Genomic DNA, 18,056 nt, shown 5'->3' on the forward strand with positions numbered 1-18,056 from the left:
TATATGGTAAGGTCGGCATGCGTAAAAAAAAAATTATTTTTTTTTTTTAAATCTTTTTTTTCCATTTTCCTATTTTTCTACGTAATTTTTTTTCATTCATGTAACTGTTTTGCTATTTTGCCCACTACCTCGGAGGTAACAAGCAGAGTAGCCAAGCCGAATGCCGCTAGGCAGCATTCAGCTATTCACTTACTGCCGTTCGTCCCCTTTGAGAATAGGGGCGACCGGTAGCGAGTGAGCTGCTGGAGCTTCGGCTCAGCCGATCCAGATGTTGGATCGGCTGAGACAAAGTCCTTCTGCACAGCTGAAATCAGCCTTACAAGGTTGAAGTGAATAACTGAACAGCGTTCGGCTCACTTCACTTCATCGCCGTTCGGCCCCTTTGAGGATAGGGGCGACCGGTAGCGAGTGAGCTGCTGGAGCTTCGGCTCAGCCAATCCAGATGTTGGATCGGCTGAGATAAAGTCCTTCTGCACAGCTGAAATCAGCCTTACAAGGTTGAAGTGAATAACTGAACAGCGTTCGGCTCACTTCACTTCACCAGAGTTTCCTCGCAATTGGAAATTGAGAGAGAAGCTTGCAAAGGCTTACAACTCAAAAACATATATAAAGTTAAGAAATATAAAAAAATTAAAGATAAGTTCTGCCGTGTAAATTGAAACACATAACAAATAGTATGTGGGGTTTCTCAAATTTAACTGCAAAAGTAGAAAAACGCTTTGACCCTTTTGCTGCCATACGTTGTGACGGTAATTAGGTTTTTAACATATCAATATTAGCTATGAAATTTTCTCTCCCCTCATCTTGAGAAAATGCAGCCTTCAATTCAGTTCCATTGATCACAGGTTTCCCTAATTTTGCCAAGCATCTCCACATTCCAGAAAACAGATATCGGCTAATCTGGCCTGTGTTCTTTATAGTCCTTGGGACTAATTACCTAAGCAAGATATCAGTTCTACCCTCCTAACCTTTTTTTATGGCCGCCCTAATGAAAGTCAACCAAGCAGATTGCACAAATAAATTAGCATTTGACAGATTTAGATAAACACAAGGATCTGGCAAGGATAATGACCCGGTCACTATCCTTGCCAGAGTCATAAAACTGAGAATTTGACAGTTTGGGAGGAGCAGAGAGGAGCATCATAAAGGCTTAGCCCTCCTGCTTTCCCTCCTCAGCTCTGCCTTATAAGCTGGCTTTTTGACACCTCCCTAGAGGAATGACAAAAAGATGCTGCAAAGTCAGCTAAGGAAGCTTTCATTTGAACATAAAGAATAGAGGCTCTTATTTTAACTTCAATACGAAGCCCATGTAACATCAGAAGAAGTAGCTCGTGTAACGTCCAAGAGGAGTTTCCTTTTAACATAGTTACATAGTATTTGGGGTTGAATAAAGACATACGTCCATCAAGTCCAACCCATATAGGTCCACGCATCATCTCATTCTTAGGGATACTGGTATCCCTGGATATTACGGTCCCTCAAGAAATTGTCCAATTGGTGGGGGTTGTGATAGAGACTGGAGGGGAGAGGGAGAGAGACAGATTGACTGACACTGAGAGCTTCTCAGCATCGGTCTGTCTTTCTCTGTCACGCTTCCCTCCCTCCTCTCAGCACCTGTCGGTCTGATTCTTGAACAAATCTACACTCTTGGCTGAAATCACTGCCGATGGAAGTGAATTCCAGACCTTAACCGCTCTTACTGTAAAGAACCCTCTTCGCCCATTGTGCTGGAATTTTTTCTCCATCTGCAACTTTTACTTGGAGAAAGAGCCATTTACATCCATCTTCTGTTTATTGAACTGGACTCTGTCAGAACTTATAAGCCCAATTTCTTTTTATTCCTTTTTATTTTTACTGTTGTTTTTGTATTTTCATTAACATATTTTTCTGTATATTTTTCCTGCACCGTTTCTTTTATTAAAGGATGATCTTAAAAATATTTAAGCATATCTCTACATTCTAAATAAGAATTTAAAGTATCTCCTGTATAAAGTATTTCCTGTCTGAAATGACAGTGGTATCATAGGCTTTGTTTAAGTTTCTGAATTAGCACAGCATTTGCTGAGAACGGTTCGTGTTAGTAATGTTTCCTATTATAATATATTTCTCTATCCCAGTGTCCGATAACATTTTTCACTTACCGTGACACAATCAGGGGTGCAGAATTTGTATCGCCCAACGCCAGGGACATGCAGTTCCGGGCGCCGAGAAGGTGGTTTCTTCTTTCGATTTAGCCCTGCTGCAGGCAAGCAGCTGGGTTAAAGTTTTGTGGGTGTTTTTTTTATTTCTTTCTTTACTGAGCGGAGCAGGGAGGAATGGAGCATCAAGCAAATCTACCGACAGCCCTCAGAAGCCCCCCAACCTCCCCTGCTGCTGAGAGCCGGGATACGGAGGAGAAGGTGAGGAGGCGAGGGATGGGTCACACAAACGGGGGTCAAACGTTCTTCATCTCCCAACAAGTTAGCGCCACAGATATTTTCTGCCCTGCTCTCACACACATAAATCTTCACACACAAACATTAACATTTGGGTTTGGATTGTCTTTCAGCAATGTAAAAAATAACATGCCAGTCAATTCTTATATTCACTTTATTATTTATCACTATAGTGAACATAAGAATTGGGGTATTTAATGGTGGCCCAGAATGAATGCACAATTTTGTATAACACCGATTCTAAGCATATGTTTTATTGAGAAACATATTAAAATGATACAGAATATAATGACAAAAAACAAGTTCCTATATGGCTAATTAACTTCAATATCATGTATTATCACAGCAAGCGAATATCTGTTCAGCCATCTCCTCCCCGCTGAATGGAGCCGGAAGCAGCACTAATTGCGTGATGTCCGGCTCCTCGGCTGTCATTACCAAGCTAAAGAAGCATGAATAGCTTTAAAGTGGAAAGGTGACACAAGTAGTCTAAGAAACCTAGTCTAAGAAACCCCTAATGTAACCTGAAAGAGTACCTTTAAAGAGAGCTGCCATCAGGGGGGTACGGCCAGTACTGTTGTAAGGGACGCAGCCGACTGGAGAGAGCAGACCAGAGAACGTCTGTTCTCCGATCTGCTCTGTGTGATCAGTGAGACAGGAGTACTGTGCTCACAGTGTTTCCTGTCTCAGCTGTCACAAGCTGGGTTGCACAGGAGATCAAGTACAATGCTGTTCTCAATTTGCTGTACTGGAGTCTAATAGGGAGACATCTAGAGTCTGATAGACCCCAGATTTCTCCATAAAGAGAACCTGCCACCTCCACACGCTATCACATATCACAACTTTTATTTTAAACATTTTTTAAAAACTTACATCCAAAACTTTAAAAACCGGCCGGCAATACTCTCCGCTCACTCGTGTGTTTGAGGTTAGTTCATTGGGATCGGCCCTTGATGCGTTTCGTCACTACGACTTTTTTCAGATCCGTTGTCCTGTTGAAAAAAGTCGTAGTGATGAAACGCGTCAAGAGTGGATGCCATTGACGCTAACCTCAAACACACGAGTGAGCGGAGAGTATTGCCGGCCGGTTTTTAAAGTTTTGGATGTACGTTTTTACTATTTTTTTAAATAAAAGTTGTTGGATTCACTGCACCATGAATGTCCTCCTCTCTTGTTTGACATGTATGGATACGGAGGCTGCTATCACCAGTAAGAATAGGAACGAATACTAAGGAGAGCACAGCATTTTTTGCTGAGAATCAGGCTTGCACTTGACTAATGAAAACACATTTTGGCCGTTCATATGGTCATTGGTTCTGGTGAGTGATCACCATTCACGGCATGGGAGTGCTTTTTTGGAACACTGTTTTCTGACATACTGGACTTTCACACTGTGATATTTTTTTGTAACATTTATAGAATTAATTTATTGCAACTTTTATTGCAACGCTATTAGCTTAAAGGTTTGATTATTCACTGTTCACTGATTATTAAAACACGTTTTTTTTAGCACTTATTGGTTCTACACTGTAATATCTATTTGCAACATTTGTTTGTAATTGACAACACAATTAGATTATTGATTTTGTTTTAATTTTAATTTATTCTGTTGCATTTTGTAGCACATATTGGTTCTCATCGAAGTCTTCAGCTCTGTACAAGTCATTGTAGAATTTTGGAAGATGGAATTACCCGCTCAAATCTGGCCCCCTCTTCCCCCTCTGCTATACTTACATTTTGGTGAACAGTCCTTCCCCTCTGCCGATGCAGGTGTACTATCAGTACCCTGCACTGCCATCCAGCGCAGCCCTGCACCATAAATTTAAAATTTTGCCCACAAATTGTGAGCACTCACAACCTGACCATGCTGACCAATGAAAACTTCTTCTGAGCATTGTTAAATACAAAAAATGTTAACCATAATCGTATCAGGAGAAGTAGATTGTCCTGAGGGACAAGTGGATTGGGCCCCACCTTTAGTCTTTGGACAAGTAGTTTTTAAAAAAAATTCCACACCCCTGCACACACAGCAACCATTAACCCCACACAGTCCTGAGCCCACTGCGTTGCTCAGTCCAGTGCGTTGCTCAGTCCAGTGCGTTGCTCAGTCCAGTGCGTTGCTCAGTCCAGAGTCCAATTCATATACTGTTCTGCATTGCTGTGTAATGTATTATTGGGATTTGTAGTCCCCCCTACAGCTGGTGCCATTCTGCATTAGAGTGTAAGCTCCTTTGTACTGAGGCTGATGTGACTGTCTCGGTGTTCTCTGTACAGCACTGTGGTATATGTCAGACGTATATAAATGTATAATAATAGTGTGTGACTGTGGGGGGGACATTAGAGAGTGTAAGCTCCTCTGGTGCAGAGACTGCCAGGGGTATTGAGGGGTCAGTGAGATCCGCTACCGCTTGCGAGCCCCCCATGTGATAGCAATAAAGTTAAGTAAAAAAATAAACTTGCCTGCCTGATGTCTTGCTTGCCTGATGTGCAGCTTTCTCCACACTTGATGTATTTTCTCACCATGGTTCCTATCCTGGACTACAGTAGGGATGCACTGATACCGGTTTTATGGTATCGAGTACCAATATTTTTATTTTGGTACTTGCCCATACCGGGTACTGTTGACATGCCCCGATTATCAGTAAGTCGGGCGGGGGATCATGACCCGCCGCCCGGCTTCCTGATTGCCTGGGAGGCCAGTGTTCTATCAAAAGAACACAGGCCTAACTTGCCGAGGCTGTCTGGCTTGGGTCATGAGGTGCTATTCGACTTCCTGATTGGTCAGGAAGCTGGGCTGCTTAGCAACAAGTGATGCCAGCTTCCTAGCCAATCAGGAAGCCAGGTGGCACATCGTGACCCACCTCCTGGCTTCTTGATTGGCTAGGAAGCTGGCTTCACTTGTTGCTTGGCAGCTTGACTTCCTGACCAATCAGGAAGCAGGGAGGTGAGTCATTACGTGCCACCCGGCTTCCTGATTGGTTAGGAGGCCAGGCTGCCTAGCAACAAGTGAAGCCAGCTTCCTAGTCAATCAGGAAGCCAAGAGGCGGATCATAACCCATCGCCCGGCTTCCTGATTGGAAAGAAAGCCGGCTCTATGCTCCCTCGGCACTGCCGGAAGTTCCGGTATCGGAGGTAAGTATAAGAGCATGAGAGTACTCGCCCAAATACTAGTATCAGTTTCGGTGCATCCCTAGACTACAGAATGATTAGCTTTTACCTTGTAAGATTTGAGAGTCGTAGTAGTTAGAAAGAAAGGCCTGGAGCAAAAGACAACAAAAAATAGGCGTAAGGCCTACATGACAGGGTAGACAGGGATTCAGGAAGGAAAGGGTTAAGCGTGTTTAGGGATGTGTGGGTGGTGGTCACTTACCGGGATTGGCCACTGGGCATTAGCCAGGAAGAGTCTGTTAGGGTGGTCCGAGGGGGCGGAGTGGGGTCCAGGCAGTCCAGAGGAGCACACGGCGTGTTCAGTTCACCTGTCGCGTCTCTGCATCCTAGGAAAATAAAATGTCTGATTTTACATGCCTTTTCAAACAACTTAAAGCTGCTGCGTAGGTTCATGAGGCTGCATGGCTCAATGAACAGATGGCCAACATGTTCCAGGAAAAATAAGGATGCCATATCTGGATGCCATAGGCGAGGCGCATCGTGTTTATGGGGGTACTGCGTGGCTGCGCTATGACGAACAGTTTCGTCAGCGCAAAGTATTCAGGTCGACTATTCGCTGGGACCATAAAGACATTAGCCTCTGGATGAAGCTAATGACCTCAGCTAGAGCACCTACTCCATTTTTTCAGGGGGCGACCGGTGGTTCGACCTCCTCTGGACAACCGGTCGCCCGCAGAAAAGGTTTTTGTTGGCAGTATAATGAAGGAACCTGCCGGTTTGGAAGCGGTTGATTTATCAAGACACTGGCAAAGCTCAGTCCACAAAAATGCTCTGCATTGTAATCCCAAAACAGGACATAAAGTGTATTTCCAACTTTGAGAAAACCCCCACCACATCAGGGACTTATTGGACTAAAAGTGCAATGACATACAATGCAGAACCCAAGTCTTGATTTTGTTTGAGTGGACCTTTGACTAAAAGTCACATCAGCAAACAGCTTTGCATTCTTATATGAAATAATCGTACATTCATTAGCTAAACAAACATATTTTTGTTTTACCTACAATTTCTTTTTTTCTACTTTGGTACAAATTATGTTATTGTGTCTAAGCATTGCATCCTGGGAAGGTTACATCAGCAGAGCATTGCTGGGAAATCTCATAAGCTCATGAGATCTCAGGTGATGATGTGCATAGTCACATGTCCTAGTCACATGTATCAGAGTTCCAGGAAGTAAAGGGATCTAAATTAATCTGCCCTTGGTAAAAATGGCCACCGTGAGAAGACTGGGGAAGAACAGAAAAATATGGTATACACAGAATAAAAGGCCTGCAATTATCTATAAGTATCTGTTTGTAGATTGTCATTGCTAAACATTTCTAAAGGTGTGTTTATTGCTATTTTGTAGATAAGAGTAAAGTTCCTCTTTAACCTTGGACAGACAGCAGACCTATCTAGTTTACAACTGATAATGAAGATCTGCCTGCAGAGTACAGATAGGGTAAACATTACTCCCCAATCCTACCATAAACATTACATAGAATTAGAGAGAACTAAATTAGGATTTGTACATTTTGGAGATTTCATAAAAGAACCTGAAGGTAAGCAGCAATTTTCATTTTTTTTTCTGTTCTGCTGTGTGAATTTGACCACACAACACATATAAAGCAGGGGATATAATTTGGCTGCAAAGGTAAAAATATACTTTAATAACGGAGTGCATATCTGACAGATCAACAGGTATTTTTCTGTACTTCCAGGATCTTTAAAGTGTATTTCCACATTTACAGTCAAATTTGAGGAACTCCCACTTTATGTTCCCACTTACACAGCATAACTAAAAATATGTTATGAAAATATGTTTTGCCTAGTTGCTTCTTTGTAGCAGGTTTATGCATAGGACACAACAGGCAGCATCTATTGTCTAGAATAAATAGCAATGTGCATTTAAGGTATACCAATAAAATTATTTATTTCAAATCTTACTCTTTTTCTGGGGTATCGATATATTACAAGCGTTCCACAAACATGATACACATTGGCGTTTGTGCATCATCCCCATTAGAGCAATTTAAAACCAAATTGTATTTCTTTCATTAAAAAAAAATCCCTTAACTTTATTAGCACCCTGTACTTTCTATAGGGAGGTCCCACCATGTTGTTCATCGCTATTTTAACTTCTTAAGTCCTTCACATATTAGTTCCTATTTTCTCCTTATCTGGTCTCAAATCATGATAGATAACAGGGATATCACCAGCACACCAATCAAAGGGTTTCAGAAAATGTAAATTTTAATGATGAATGCCATTAAAACCCTTTGATTGGTGTGCTAGTGATATCCTTGTTATCCATATGCTCTACACGGTGCCACCCGTGGTCACTACGAGCACCCGCCTGTACAAATGTAACGTCCTTACCTGCCGCGAGCCGGATGCGTTCCAGTGTGGAACGCATCGGCCGCGTCACGCAGGCCGCTTTCCGCTCGGAGGGGGAGCTTCCCTGCTCTCCAACGTGGAAGCGGAAGTGACGTCACGGCCGTTTCACTTTCGCGTTCGGGACTATAAAAGGATCCTGTGAACGCTATGGAAGCGTTCACAATTGTCCTGGATGCCCTGCACCTGCTACGGAGACTCTTTGGACCTCAAGCTACCTCACACCTGTCTGCACCTGAAACCGCAAGTATTGGAACTAGAGGGGGAATTGGTACTCTGCATATTAGAACTGTCTCACATTCCATACCCCCTATCAAAGGATCCAATACTGTTTGTAGGAAAGATTTGCTGGCTTGTTTAAATCCTGATATCACTTGTGCTTATATCATCTCCTGGATTAAGACTGTTAACCACGCATTGACCCTAACTCTGTATACAAGGAACTGTTGGTTAGGAGTTAAATAACCAATACAAAGTCTATACCTTCTTAATTCAAATTGTGGCAAATGATGCAAGAACCCCTCACTCTCCGTTGAGATTGAGAGAGACGACTGGGGTTCAAGCCTGATTGCCATACCCAGCCTCCAATCCTCGTACCGAGTCCGCAGCTGTAATCCATTTCCCCGTCCTTTAACCAGGTGCATTACAACATACAGGACATCTATTGACCCGGTAAGGAGTGCAGCAAGATACTTCCTTTATTTGTCAAATCATGATAGATGGCCACCTTTAATAATAGGCAGCACAGTGGCGTAGTGGTTAGCGCTTCTGCCTTGTAGCACTAGTGTTTAGGAGAGCAGGTTATCTTCTTTTTATCGTTTCTGCGAAGAGCAAGGTCATATATGATTTTGCTCTCTAGAATGCCTTTTTATGGTTATTTGTTTGGGATCACTTCAAACAAAGCCACATTCAGACAAAGTAGCTGATTAAATAGAACATTTAGCTGTACATCCAACAAGCCATTGTAGGCAGAGAATGCCCTTTATTAGGGGTGGGACATTCATTTTAAATGGGTGTAGTTTCACAGGCAGCATAATTTTAAGCCACTGTAACAAAATAATAATATAGTTATTAGTTATTCTGGATTTATATAGTGCCAACAGTTTGTGCCGTAGTTTTGCACAATAAACGGAGAAACTGCAGTTACAATAAAATTGGAGACGAGGGATAGGAGGGCTTTGCTCTAAAAGGAAAGGGCAAGTGATACCAGAGGTAATAAGTATGTGTGGATGTGTTGTTTGAGAAAGTAAAATTTTAGTTTTTAGGTGGAGACAGGATGGGTTTACACGAAGAGATTAGTTTTCAGGAATCACCTAATGTCAGAGTAAGGCGATAGCCATACAGGTTGGGGTGGGGAGTTCCAGAGGATGGGAGATGCTTTGCCTCAGAAATGCATACAAATGTGAGACCAGTACTGGGAGGCCCTAAAACAGGTGAATTGTGCATGTGATGTCCAGATTTGTAGATATGACTGCTATATGAGATCATATAAAGAGTTGGAATTTTTTTTAATTTGGTAATAAATCAAGCAATGGGGTTTTTACCAAATGTCACATTTATCTGAGATCCCTCTGGCCTCATAAAACGCAACCCCAAGGAAATGGCTGGCATTTTCTCCCATTTCTACCAGAATTTGTATACTCTGAATCAGGAACGGAATCTCTTAAAAAGCTATCACTCTCCCACCTAGATCCCAAATATTTTCTGCTGCTGAACGCTGAGATCACTTCTGAATAGGTTTAGCGGGTGGTCAAGCACTCTGCCATTGCAAGGGCACCGAACCCCAATGGCATGGCTACTGAATTTTGTAAGATCCTCATTGAAGGTATTGCCATCCTCCTTAGTTTCCCTAACCATATGATTCAATCTAAAACCTACTTCTCTTTTGTGATGGAAGCCTATATTAAAGTAATTTACAAGAAAAACAAGGACCCTTTAGACCCGGGGGCATACTGGCCAATTTCTTTAATTAATTAATCAATAGTGCAGCGCTATGAGCCTCACGGTGTCTTTTGACAGAAACCAGTATGTATGGAAAAAACAATGAATCCATAAATGTAGAAAAACATGAATAAAAATTAAATATAAATAAATAAATATATAAAATTGTATGGGATGTGTTGCTGTCTTCTTTATACAGTGTGTCAATATGTGTAAACACTATGTAGAAGTGAGAGAAGTAAATCACTATCCAAAGAGGATAGTATACTGTGTAAACTGTGTGCTTAAACTGGATGTATAAACGTATAATGGATGTGAATCCACCCACAATCCTATACACAGTGCAACCAGGTAAGTACGTAAATACCAAAACGTTAGTGTTGAAAAATAAAATGGAATGTATTCTATATAATATATAAGCGATGTATAATACAAAGTTAATAACAAAAATTGGTATCAATGAACAAAAAAATGTCCGATATTGTCCTAATCCTGGAGAGACATATTTTAAACTGATGGGGAAGTTGGAGGTGCCGAGGTGGGTTGTTTATCAGAAGAAGAGAAGTCCCCCGTAGGGAATGCACTCACCAGATACCGGAGAAACAAAAGCCATCTTTTTTTCCCGGGAAGGAGAAGGAGGTCAATATTCCACCCGCCTCTATAGGTAAGATGTTACGGTCTTCTCCCAGTCTTGGTGTATCAGCAAAGGAACCGTTATCTTAGCCGTAGATAGATTTCTTATACGGCTTCCAGGGGTTATCACGGATCTTGGTCTCAGAATGGGTGCAGGTACCAAAGAAACGAAAGCCGTCTTAGCCGTAGGAAGATTTCCTGTACGGCTTCCGGGGGTTATCCCAGTTCTTGGTCTCAAATTATGTGCTTAGATCCGGGAAAACAAGGAGAGAGAGAGCAGAACGAGGGGCTCATAGTGTATCAAAAACGAGATTTATTGAATAACATAGCCGCTATACATAGCGTTACTATTAAAAACAAAGGAACAGACGCTAGCTAGTCTGCTACAAAACCAAGTACTCATCAGACTGTGGATGTGCCGTGAAATACAGGCCCGGCCCCGCCGCGTTTCGTCACCAGACGTTATCAAGGTATGGCAAAATTTCTTTAATAACTGAGATGTGAACATTCTTTCTAAGATTATGGTTGATTGTTCATCACAGAAAGTTGGGGCCTTCTCCTGCGTCGGCAGCTAATTTGTCGCTTGATGCACAGAAGGCGTTTGACAGCATAGAGTGGTAGTGGCTTTTTCTGGTCTTAGATTACATGTGCTTTCAGTGCTATTTCATTGTTCTAACCACATCCACTCACATTTTCTCCTTTTCCGGTGTGTCCATTTTTCTCAGCTTCTGATGTTGGGAAGAATGCTCACAAAATTCACTAGCCACTAAAGATCAGGACTCAGTAGCAGCTTCAGTGCTGAGTGTAACAATGCCCCTTCTCCCAGTGGCAGTGAGTCCACACAGAAGTATTCCTAGAGTTACTAGACTTTTTAAACAGCAGCAACCAAGTTGCAATGCGTAATAATGGATGATGCTCAGGAGTGACACCATTTATGATTGCTTAATAGGAAATTTGCCGTATTGAAAGAAATTATGTCTTGGTTTTGAGTCGGTTTTGTATAAAAATCTCAAGCGATTTTTAAAATATAAACTGATTTTTGAAACCCATGTCTGTATTATTTATATAAAATCTTTGTTTTAAAAAATAAATGTATACTTGTAGAGTGCATCACTGAAAGAGCATTAGAGCACAGCAAAACCTCAATGCCCTATCTCTGGCATCAATAAATGGTGGTCCACGATCCAGAAACTGAACGAGTAGAGGTTCAGTCTGGACTTCGATCACCGACTAGCACTGGGTTATGGCTGGCTAATAGTGGATACACACTCTGCGTCAGTCACTGGGTGCTAGGACCCCTGGTGTACTAGCAACCAATGACATCAGGCAGGGCAGATCTGCTACAACTACAAGTGATCTGGGTGGCTGTAACTGTACTAGTCCTGCCCTATCTCTTTCAAACATTTTCGAATGCATGTGTCCGTACACAGCAGATGGGGGGGAAGGTGATAGAAGATGAGTCACTGCTGTGACCCTTTCAGTTGTGCATGTAGATTTCAATCTATAGTAACAGCATTTGTCAGCAAAACTGGTAGGACTGTTCTGGTCCACATGTGAAAAGAAGCCCAGAGAGCAGCCTATTGGATGCAAATTAAAATACAAGCCTGGCTAATGATATTTTAATTATATTTTATAAAAAGTTACAAAACATATAAAAATTATAAACTGGGGACTTTTAAGATACTAACTTGGTCAGAGATCACGCAACTCATTTAAACATTATGTCATATTTTATTACAAACATTACTAAAAAATACACATTATATTTTAAAACAGCATATATACAACAATAACATTACAATAATTGTAGCTACATCTCAATCTATTCACATATTTCATTGGATTCAGAGTCTAGCACCTCCAAAGCCTAGACCTACATCCCATAAAGATTTTACCACAACCTTTTGATCAGAAAATATGATATGGTTCCAGTTTTAATTAATCCACGTAACATCCTCAATCTATGTGTGGGAGGGCGGGCTAGTACTCTATGTGGTTTAGAGACCATAGGTCCACTTCTTCAGATTATAGACATTGCTTTTGCTAAAGATAATACATACAATGTAATAATTAAACAGCACTTAACAGATTACAACAATAACCCATTCTTAACCACTTGCTGTCCGGAGCAATTTCTTAATATTTGTACACACATGATAAAATCTGTATTTTTGGCTAGAAAACAGCTTAAAATCCCTAAACAATTTTTTTTTCTGAAAGCAGAGGCCCTGTAGAATAAAAAAAATGCTAGTTGCAATTTTTTTTGTTGCACGGTATTTGCGCAAATGTTTATCAAACCAGTATTTTACTTGATGCACAGAAGGCGTTTGACAGCATAGAGTGGTAGTGGCTTTTTCTGGTCTTAGATTACATGTGCTTTCAGTGCTATTTCATTGTTCTAACCACATCCACTCACATTTTCTCCTTTTCCGGTGTGTCCATTTTTCTCAGCTTCTGATGTTGGGAAGAATGCTCACAAAATTCACTAGCCACTAAAGATCAGGACTCAGTAGCAGCTTCAGTGCTGAGTGTAACAATGCCCCTTCTCCCAGTGGCAGTGAGTCCACACAGAAGTATTCCTAGAGTTACTAGACTTTTTAAACAGCAGCAAGCAAGTTGCAATGCGTAATAATGGATGCTGCTCAGGAGTGACACCATTTATGATTGCTTAATAGGAAATTTGCCGTATTGAAAGAAATTATGTCTTGGTTTTGAGTCGGTTTTGTATAAAAATCTCAAGCGATTTTTAAAATATAAACTGATTTTTGAAACCCATGTCTGTATTATTTATATAAAATCTTTGTTTTAAAAAATAAATGTATACTTGTAGAGTGCATCACTGAAAGAGCATTAGAGCACAGCAAAACCTCAATGCCCTATCTCTGGCATCAATAAATGGTGGTCCACGATCCAGAAACTGAACGAGTAGAGGTTCAGTCTGGACTTCGATCACCGACTAGCACTGGGTTATGGCTGGCTAATCGTGGATACACCGGCCGGTGCATCCACTTCCAGCCATAACCCAGTGCAGGCCTCCCCTCTGCGTCAGTCACTGGGTGCTAGGACCCCTGGTGTACTAGCAACCAATGACATCAGGCAGGGCAGATCTGCTACAACTACAAGTGATCTGGGTGGCTGTAACTGTACTAGTCCTGCCCTATCTCTTTCAAACATTTTCGAATGCATGTGTCCGTACACAGCAGATGGGGGGGAAGGTGATAGAAGATGAGTCACTGCTGTGACCCTTTCAGTTGTGCATGTAGATTTCAATCTATAGTAACAGCATTTGTCAGCAAAACTGGTAGGACTGTTCTGGTCCACATGTGAAAAGAAGCCCAGAGAGCAGCCTATTGGATGCAAATTAAAATACAAGCCTGGCTAATGATATTTTAATTATATTTTATAAAAAGTTACAAAACATATAAAAATTATAAACTGGGGACTTTTAAGATACTAACTTGGTCAGAGATCACGCAACTCATTTAAACATTATGTCATATTTTATTACAAACATTACTAAAAAATACACATTATATTTTAAAACAGCATATATACAACAATAACATTACAATAATTGTAGCTACATCTCAATCTATTCACATATTTCATTGGATTCAGAGTCTAGCACCTCCAAAGCCTAGACCTACATCCCATAAAGATTTTACCACAACCTTTTGATCAGAAAATATGATATGGTTCCAGTTTTAATTAATCCACGTAACATCCTCAATCTATGTGTGGGAGGGCGGGCTAGTACTCTATGTGGTTTAGAGACCATAGGTCCACTTCTTCAGATTATAGACATTGCTTTTGCTAAAGATAATACATACAATGTAATAATTAAACAGCACTTAACAGATTACAACAATAACCCATTCTTAACCACTTGCTGTCCGGAGCAATTTCTTAATATTTGTACACACATGATAAAATCTGTATTTTTGGCTAGAAAACAGCTTAAAATCCCTAAACAATTTTTTTTTCTGAAAGCAGAGGCCCTGTAGAATAAAAAAAATGCTAGTTGCAATTTTTTTTGTTGCACGGTATTTGCGCAAATGTTTATCAAACCAGTATTTTAGGCTAAAATACAATAAAATTACATTTAGTGCACAGAAACAGAATAAAATACCCAATTTTTTGGTAAAATATAAAAAATTGGGTCATGTCAGGTAAATAGATACCAAACATGTCAAGACTTAAAATTGCGTTCGCCTGTAAAGCCGCAAAAAACTGCAATACCCAAAATATCCCATAGACGATGCTTTAATTGCTTTTACTTGCTCATCAGTTTAGTGTTATCAGTAATTGATGGCCCTAGAAATATTGCTCTCACTCCGACGTTTGCGGCAATATGTAACACGTCGGACGCAATTTTTGCATGTCGATGCACCTGACGCACCTTGCGCTTGTATGTGCGTGTACATGGGGGAGGGGGACATTGGAAAAGTTTTTTTGCATTTAAAAAAAAAAAATGTTATATGTGATTTTCATTTTTAATGCTGCAGCAGCCTTAACATCAGGACAGGATGTTTTTTTACAGTGGACGGTCTTGAAGCAGTTAATACAATGTTACTGACCTTAACAAACTATATTGCCAAAAGTATTGGGACGTCTGCCTATACAAGCACATGAACTTTAGTGGCATCCCAGTCTTATTCCGTAGTGTTCAATATTGAGTTGGCCCGCCCTTTGCAGCTCTAACAGCTTCATCTCTGCTGGGAAGGCATCCACAAGGTTTAGGAGTGTGTCTATGGGAATGTTTGACCATTCTTCCAGAAGCGCATTTGTGAGGTCAGGACTCTGTGCAGGCCAGTCAAGTTCCTCCACCTCAAACTTGCTCATCCATGTCTTTATGGACCTTGCTTTGTGCACTAGTGCATGGTCATGTTGGAACAGGAACGGGCCATCCCCAAACTGTTCCCACAAAGTTGGGAGCATGAAATTGTCCAAAATGTCTTGGTATGCTGATGCCTTAAGAGTTATCTTCACTGGAACTAAGGGGCCAAGCCCAACCCCTGAAAAACAACCCCACAGTATAATCCCCCCTCCCCCAAACTTTACACTTGGCACAATGCAGTCAGGCAAGTAAATTCTCCTGGCAACCGCCAAACCCAGACACCAAACCCATATCTTACTCTTAAAGCATCACTAAAGTCATAAAACATAAAATGTAGTTTTAATATCTCCTAAAGGAGAACTATGAGGTGAGTGCTTTTCACACACCTCATAGTTCTAGCCGACCTGTGACAATGGGGCTGATTTACGAAGCCCAACACGCACACGCGCAGGCTGCGTGCGCGTTTTAACCCGCAGAAATGCATAAAACAGTTACCGGCGTTCGCTCACCTCTCGAGCACTGACTGGCGGAACGGACGGGGGAGGGGGCGGTTACAGCTGGCTCTGCCTCTAGATAGGCAGAGCCAGCTGTCAGTCACGCAGCTGGGCGGATCCCGGCACAATTGTCGGGATCTGCTTCAGCTGCGGCATCTCAGTATACCGCGAGCAGCAGCTCGCGGTATACTGAGGCGTCTCAGTATACCGCGAGCTGTAGCTCGCGGTATACTGAGCCTAGGGTGACGGGAGGGCGCTAGTTTGTTTCCTCCTCTTACCCTAAGGAGAACTATGGGGAAAAGACCTAACCCCATAGTTCTCCTTTAACCTGTATCTTCAAATTTCTATGTCCACTTACTGCCCATAAATAGATTAAAATAGATGTTAAGAACCACATTCAAATACAGATCCTGTATGCCGGTGTCCACATTTGATTCTAATGTCTCCCACTATTTCTCACACATGCGGTCTCACCAGGGCTCTGCAGGGTCTTAGGTGATAGAGTGCAGGGTTAGAGCTGCTGTCTTTAAGGCTGAGTTCATACAGATGGCAGTCTCCACTGCCCCTCTGAAAAGCGATCCACAGTGGATTGCTTTTCAGATGGTGTCTTAACTCTTTTCATGTCTGCAACTGGAACAGTTTCTGTTACCTGTTAAAAAAAACAAATCTGCACAGCTCTAAATAGTTCATATAAATATAAAGTCAATTCTTCCTCTAATCCCTTTCATTCCTATTAATCCTTTTACTCTGGATATCTTCTCCATGGACCACAAATGTAAGAGGGTCTTTTTACCACTAACCAGTAATATAACAGGAAACTTGTTCACACACCACCAGTGTAAGAGTATAACATAATTTTAAATGGTTGCATTTATTTTCTGGTAGTTTAGGGAAGAAGGAGAATTACCTGGTCAGACTGTTACCTACTGTTATCAGTCCTGAGAAGCACACAAGTGAAATGTCAAAGTTTTGACCCATGGAGACCATACTTTCTTACATTTCATTAATGATTACAATTAGTTTCTAGTTAGTCATATACCATTGGCTCTCTATTTGTACCTGGCAGAGGGTGGTATGAAGATTACCAAGGTTTCGTAAAAGTGTTTGGGTACTGTAAATATTAACATTTAAAGCTTACATTTAAATTTATTTTTTTGCAACCCTCACATTTCTTCTATAGGAGGGCCCTGTATAACGTTTCATGGATTACTTTGCCAAAAATAGTATGCCAAAAATAGTAAAAATAGTATGCATTTGATGTACCTTCTTCCAAAATCATTTGGCTTTGGGACAATCCTACCAGATATGTTTTATTGTCCCTGCCATTGTACATCCCTAAAAATATGGGGAGTAATAAGTGGTAACAATTAGCTACACTAGTTGGAACTAGGTACCAGATCATTATTTGTTCATGTTACTTGACAAAGTATGTGGCAGCACAAAGATTTATCATCATCATAATATTCAGCTATCAAATAGTCTCCCTATTTTGGCAAAGTTTTTAAAATGTTCTAAGCAACTTACCTATAAAGTTAAATTGGACATCGAGGGATGAATTATTTCCACTAGGGTTGCACAGATACCAAGTACAGTATTCGGTACAAGTACAAGTACATGTGCCGATACTTTTGAGCTCCAAGACTACACTAGAGAAAAATCCAAAAGTTAGGAGGCAGCTGTCATTTGTAAGGAGCACACGGAGCTCCTGGGATTTGTACATTTCTGTTTTAATGTACGATTTTGTTTTTATAACTATAAATAAAGGGATGCACAGATACCAGTTTTGCGAGTACGAGTACTGGTACTTGCCGAGTACTTACAAGTACGAGTACTGATACATTTTTGTTTATTGTCATGTGACAGTTTTTCTAAAACAATACAGACCAATGATTTCAGGACAGTGGTGGAGTGCCAGGGCCAGGTACCAGCTGCAACCGCTGCAACCCTGGTAGTTCTCATGAAAATGCCAAGTATCAGCACTGGTACTCGAAAAGTATCTGTGTGTGCATCCCTAATTTCCACTAACCCAGCATGTGTGTTATTAGATTCAAAGCTGAAGCCCAGGCAAAGGTAAACACACACTAATCAAAATATTCTTTGTTTCATTATATGATATTTCATATAAAATGTCAAAGATAAAAGTATACAAAGGATTATGTCACCAAAAATCCTTCA

This window comes from Nanorana parkeri, unplaced genomic scaffold (genome assembly GCF_000935625.1).
Source record: "Nanorana parkeri isolate BGI_ZX_2015 unplaced genomic scaffold, ASM93562v1 scaffold1364, whole genome shotgun sequence".
NCBI lineage: Eukaryota > Metazoa > Chordata > Amphibia > Anura > Dicroglossidae > Nanorana > Nanorana parkeri.